This window comes from Callionymus lyra, unplaced genomic scaffold (genome assembly GCF_982586985.1).
Source record: "Callionymus lyra unplaced genomic scaffold, fCalLyr1.hap1.1 HAP1_SCAFFOLD_83, whole genome shotgun sequence".
Classification (NCBI taxonomy): domain Eukaryota; kingdom Metazoa; phylum Chordata; class Actinopteri; order Syngnathiformes; family Callionymidae; genus Callionymus; species Callionymus lyra.
In genome coordinates this window covers 16,570-22,500 of record NW_028258582.1, presented here as the reverse complement: position 1 = coordinate 22,500, position 5,931 = coordinate 16,570, and the positions used below count along the sequence as shown (strand labels likewise).

Here is a 5,931-nt window from a genome sequence, read left to right as displayed (position 1 = left end):
CTTTTTAAACACTTTAGCCTTTTTTTCCCTCTCCCACCCACAATCCCTCCTGCTGCGGGGATGGAGAACCAGGGGCCTGGGTGACATCCTCATGCGGGGATGGGGTACCAGGAGGCTGGGGAACATTTTCAACACTTTGGGGCATTTTTAAACACTTTGCTCTTTTTTTCCCCTCTCCCACCCACAATCCCTCCTCCTGCGGGGATGGAGAACCAGGGGCCTGGGTGACATCCTCATGCGGGGATGGGGTACCAGGAGGCCGGGGAACATTTTCAACACTTTGGGGCATTTTTAAACACTTTAGCCTTTTTTTCCCTCTCCCACCCACAATCCCTCCTCCTGCGGGGATGGAGAACCAGGGGCCTGGGTGACATCCTCATGCGGGGATGGGGTACCAGGAGGCCGGGGAACATTTTCAACACTTTGGGGCATTTTTAAACACTTTGCTCTTTTTCCCCCTCTCCCAACCAGGGGGCCTGGGGAGCCTCCTCCTGCGGGGATGGGGAACCAGGGGCCTGGGGAACATTTTCAACACTTTGGGGCATTTTTAAACACTTTGCTCTTTTTCCCCCTCTCCCAACCAGGGGGCCTGGGGAGCCTCCTCCTGCGGGGATGGGGAACCAGGGGCCTGGGGAACATTTTCAACACTTTGGGGCATTTTTAAACACTTTGCTCTTTTCCCCCCTCTCCCAACCAGGGGGCCTGGGGAGCCTCCTCCTGCGGGGATGGGGAACCAGGGGCCTGGGGAACATTTTCAACACTTTGGGGCATTTTTAAACACTTTGCTCTTTTTCCCCCTCTCCCAACCAGGGGGCCTGGGGAGCCTCCTCCTGCGGGGATGGGGAACCAGGGGCCTGGGGAACATTTTCAACACTTTGGGGCATTTTTAAACACTTTGGTCTTTTTCCCCCCTCTCCCAACCAGGGGGCCTGGGGAGCCTCCTCCTGCGGGGATGGGGAACCAGGGGCCTGGGGAACATTTTCAACACTTTGGGGCATTTTTAAACACTTTGCTCTTTTTCCCCCTCTCCCAACCAGGGGGCCTGGGGAGCCTCCTCCTGCGGGGATGGGGAACCAGGGGCCTGGGGAACATTTTCAACACTTTGGGGCATTTTTAAACACTTTGCTCTTTTTCCCCCTCTCCCAACCAGGGGGCCTGGGGAGCCTCCTCCTGCGGGGATGGGGAACCAGGGGCCTGGGGAACATTTTCAACACTTTGGGGCATTTTTAAACACTTTGCTCTTTTCCCCCCTCTCCCAACCAGGGGGCCTGGGGAGCCTCCTCCTGCGGGGATGGGGAACCAGGGGCCTGGGGAACATTTTCAACACTTTGGGGCATTTTTAAACACTTTGCTCTTTTTCCCCCTCTCCCAACCAGGGGGCCTGGGGAGCCTCCTCCTGCGGGGATGGGGAACCAGGGGCCTGGGGAACATTTTCAACACTTTGGGGCATTTTTAAACACTTTGGTCTTTTTCCCCCCTCTCCCAACCAGGGGGCCTGGGGAGCCTCCTCCTGCGGGGATGGGGAACCAGGGGCCTGGGGAACATTTTCAACACTTTGGGGCATTTTTAAACACTTTGCTCTTTTTCCCCCTCTCCCAACCAGGGGGCCTGGGGAGCCTCCTCCTGCGGGGATGGGGAACCAGGGGCCTGGGGAACATTTTCAACACTTTGGGGCATTTTTAAACACTTTGCTCTTTTCCCCCCTCTCCCAACCAGGGGGCCTGGGGAGCCTCCTCCTGCGGGGATGGGGAACCAGGGGCCTGGGGAACATTTTCAACACTTTGGGGCATTTTTAAACACTTTGCTCTTTTTCCCCCTCTCCCAACCAGGGGGCCTGGGGAGCCTCCTCCTGCGGGGATGGGGAACCAGGGGCCTGGGGAACATTTTCAACACTTTGGGGCATTTTTAAACACTTTGGTCTTTTTCCCCCCTCTCCCAACCAGGGGGCCTGGGGAGCCTCCTCCTGCGGGGATGGGGAACCAGGGGCCTGGGGAACATTTTCAACACTTTGGGGCATTTTTAAACACTTTGCTCTTTTTCCCCCTCTCCCAACCAGGGGGCCTGGGGAGCCTCCTCCTGCGGGGATGGGGAACCAGGGGCCTGGGGAACATTTTCAACACTTTGGGGCATTTTTAAACACTTTGCTCTTTTTCCCCCTCTCCCAACCAGGGGGCCTGGGGAGCCTCCTCCTGCGGGGATGGGGAACCAGGGGCCTGGGGAACATTTTCAACACTTTGGGGCATTTTTAAACACTTTGGTCTTTTTCCCCCTCTCCCAACCAGGGGGCCTGGGGAGCCTCCTCCCGCGGGCATGGAGAACCAGGGGGCCTGGGGAGCCTCCTCCTGCGGTGATGGAGAACCAGGGGCCTGGGGAGCCTCCTCCTGCGGGGATGGGGAACCAGGGGGCCTGGGGAGCCTCCTCCTGCGGGCATGGAGAACCAGGGGGCCTGGGGAGCCTCCTCCTGCGGGGATGGGGAACCAGGGGGCCTGGGGAGCCTCCTCCTGCGGGGATGGAGAACCAGGGGGCCTGGGGAGCCTCCTCCTGCGGTCATGGAGAACCAGGGGGCCTGGGGAGCCTCCTCCTGCGGGCATGGAGAACCAGGGGCCTGGGGAGCCTCCTCCTGCGGGGATGGAGAACCAGGGGGCCTGGGGAGCCTCCTCCTGCGGGCATGGAGAACCAGGGGGCCTGGGGAGCCTCCTCCTGCGGGCATGGAGAACCAGGGGGCCTGGGGAGCCTCCTCCTGCGGGCATGGAGAACCAGGGGGCCTGGGGAGCCTCCTCCTGCGGGGATGGGGAACCAGGGGCCTGGGGAGCCTCCTCCTGCGGGGATGGAGAACCAAGGGGCCTGGGGAGCCTCCTCCTGCGGGCATGGAGAACATGGGGGCCTGGGGAGCCTCCTCCTGCGGGCATGGAGAACCAGGGGCCTGGGGAGCCTCCTCCTGCGGGGATGGAGAACCAGGGGGCCTGGGGAGCCTCCTCCTGCGGGGATGGAGAACCAGGGGGCCTGGGGAGCCTCCTCCTGCGGGGATGGAGAACCAGGGGGCCTGGGGAGCCTCCTACTGCGGGGATGGAGAACCAGGGGCCTGGGGAGCCTCCTCCTGCGGGGATGGAGAACCAGGGGGCCTGGGGAGCCTCCTCCTGCGGGGATGGAGAACCAGGGGGCCTGGGGAGCCTCCTCCTGCGGGGATGGAGAACCAGGGGCCTGGGGAGCCTCCTCCTGCGGGCATGGAGAACCAGGGGGCCTGGGGAGCCTCCTCCTGCGGGGATGGGGAACCAGGGGGCCTGGGGAGCCTCCTCCTGCACCAGGGGGCCTGGGGAGCCTCCTCCTGCGGGGATGGGGAACCAGGGGGCCTGGGGAGCCTCCTCCTGCGGTGATGGGGAACCATGGGGCCTGGGGAGCCTCCTCCTGCGGGGATGGGGAACCAGGGGGCCTGGGGAGCCTCCTCCTGCGGGGATGGGGAACCAGGGGCCTGGGGAGCCTCCTCCTGCGGTGATGGGGAACCATGGGGCCTGGGGAGCCTCCTCCTGCGGGGATGGGGAACCAGGGGGCCTGGGGAGCCTCCTCCTGCGGGGATGGGGAACCAGGGGCCTGGGGAGCCTCCTCCTGCACCAGGGGGCCTGGGGAGCCTCCTCCTGCGGGGATGGGGAACCAGGGGGCCTGGGGAGCCTCCTCCTGCGGGGATGGGGAACCAGGGGCCTGGGGAACATTTTCAACACTTTGGGGCATTTCACAAGCGCTTCCCTCGCTTACGGCCACACCACCCTGAATGAGCCCGATCTCGTCTGATCTCGGAAGCCAAGCAGGGTCGGGCCCAGTTAGTACTTGGATGGGAGACCGCCTGGGAATACTGGGTGCTGTAAGCATTTTTTTTTGCCATTATTTGTGGGTAGAAAAGTGAGAAAAGTGACCTAAAATAGAACCGGGACTAGCAGGCAGTTCCCCCCACCAGGCGGCGGCATTTGGGGCATTATTTGTGGGTCAGAAAGTGAGAAAAGTGACCTAAAATAGAACCGGGACTAGGCGGCAGTTCCCCCCACCAGGCGGCGGCATTTGGGGCATTATTTGTGGGTAAGAAAGTGAGAAAAGTGACCTAAAATAGAACCGGGACTAGGCGGCAGTTCCCCCCACCAGGCGGCGGCATTTGGGGCATTATTTGTGGGTCAGAAAGTGAGAAAAGTGACCTAAAATAGAACCGGGACTAGGCGGCAGTTCCCCCCACCAGGCGGCGGCATTTGGGGCATTATTTGTGGGTCAGAAAGTGAGAAAAGTGACCTAAAATAGAACCGGGACTAGGCGGCAGTTCCCCCCACCAGGCGGCGGCATTTGGGGCATTATTTGTGGGTAAGAAAGTGAGAAAAGTGACCTAAAATAGAACCGGGACTAGGCGGCAGTTCCCCCCACCAGGCGGCGGCATTTGGGGCATTATTTGTGGGTAAGAAAGTGAGAAAAGTGACCTAAAATAGAACCGGGACTAGGCGGCAGTTCCCCCCACCAGGCGGCGGCATTTGGGGCATTATTTGTGGGTCAGAAAGTGAGAAAAGTGACCTAAAATAGAACCGGGACTAGGCGGCAGTTCCCCCCACCAGGCGGCGGCATTTGGGGCATTATTTGTGGGTCAGAAAGTGAGAAAAGTGACCTAAAATAGAACCGGGACTAGGCGGCAGTTCCCCCCACCAGGCGGCGGCATTTGGGGCATTATTTGTGGGTCAGAAAGTGAGAAAAGTGACCTAAAATAGAACCGGGACTAGGCGGCAGTTCCCCCCACCAGGCGGCGGCATTTGGGGCATTATTTGTGGGTCAGAAAGTGAGAAAAGTGACCTAAAATAGAACCGGGACTAGGCGGCAGTTCCCCCCACCAGGCGGCGGCATTTGGGGCATTATTTGTGGGTCAGAAAGTGAGAAAAGTGACCTAAAATAGAACCGGGACTAGGCGGCAGTTCCCCCCACCAGGCGGCGGCATTTGGGGCATTATTTGTGGGTAAGAAAGTGAGAAAAGTGACCTAAAATAGAACCGGGACTAGGCGGCAGTTCCCCCCACCAGGCGGCGGCATTTGGGGCATTATTTGTGGGTAAGAAAGTGAGAAAAGTGACCTAAAATAGAACCGGGACTAGGCGGCAGTTCCCCCCACCAGGCGGCGGCATTTGGGGCATTATTTGTGGGTCAGAAAGTGAGAAAAGTGACCTAAAATAGAACCGGGACTAGGCGGCAGTTCCCCCCACCAGGCGGCGGCATTTGGGGCATTATTTGTGGGTCAGAAAGTGAGAAAAGTGACCTAAAATAGAACCGGGACTAGGCGGCAGTTCCCCCCACCAGGCGGCGGCATTTGGGGCATTATTTGTGGGTCAGAAAGTGAGAAAAGTGACCTAAAATAGAACCGGGACTAGGCGGCAGTTCCCCCCACCAGGCGGCGGCATTTGGGGCATTATTTGTGGGTAAGAAAGTGAGAAAAGTGACCTAAAATAGAACCGGGACTAGGCGGCAGTTCCCCCCACCAGGCGGCGGCATTTGGGGCATTATTTGTGGGTCAGAAAGTGAGAAAAGTGACCTAAAATAGAACCGGGACTAGGCGGCAGTTCCCCCACCAGATGGCGGCATTTGGGGACCCGTAGTGTGGGCAGAAAACTCACCAAAGTGACTTAAAATAGAACCGGTGCAGGCGGCATGTTCCCCCACCAGATGGCGGCATTTGGGGACCCGTAGTGTGGGTAGAAAACTCACCAAAGTGACTTAAAATAGAACCGGTGCAGGCGGCATGTTCCCCCACCAGATGGCGGCATTTGGGGACCCGTAGTGTGGGTAGAAAACTCACCAAAGTGACTTAAAATAGAACCGGTGCAGGCGGCATGTTCCCCCACCAGATGGCGGCATTTGGGGAGCCGTAGTGTGGGCAGAAAACTCACCAAAGTGACTTAAAATAGAACCGGTGCAGG

General features: G+C 59.4%; 1 non-coding gene across 1 annotated transcript; it reads left to right on the top strand.

Annotated features, from left to right (window-relative positions):
* The first annotated feature begins 3,744 nt into the window (after positions 1–3,744).
* Positions 3,745–3,863, top strand: LOC148058394 (5S ribosomal RNA). Its single transcript, XR_015709869.1, has one exon. It is a non-coding gene; the product is annotated as a 5S ribosomal RNA (ribosomal RNA).
* Positions 3,864–5,931: the final 2,068 nt, after the last annotated feature.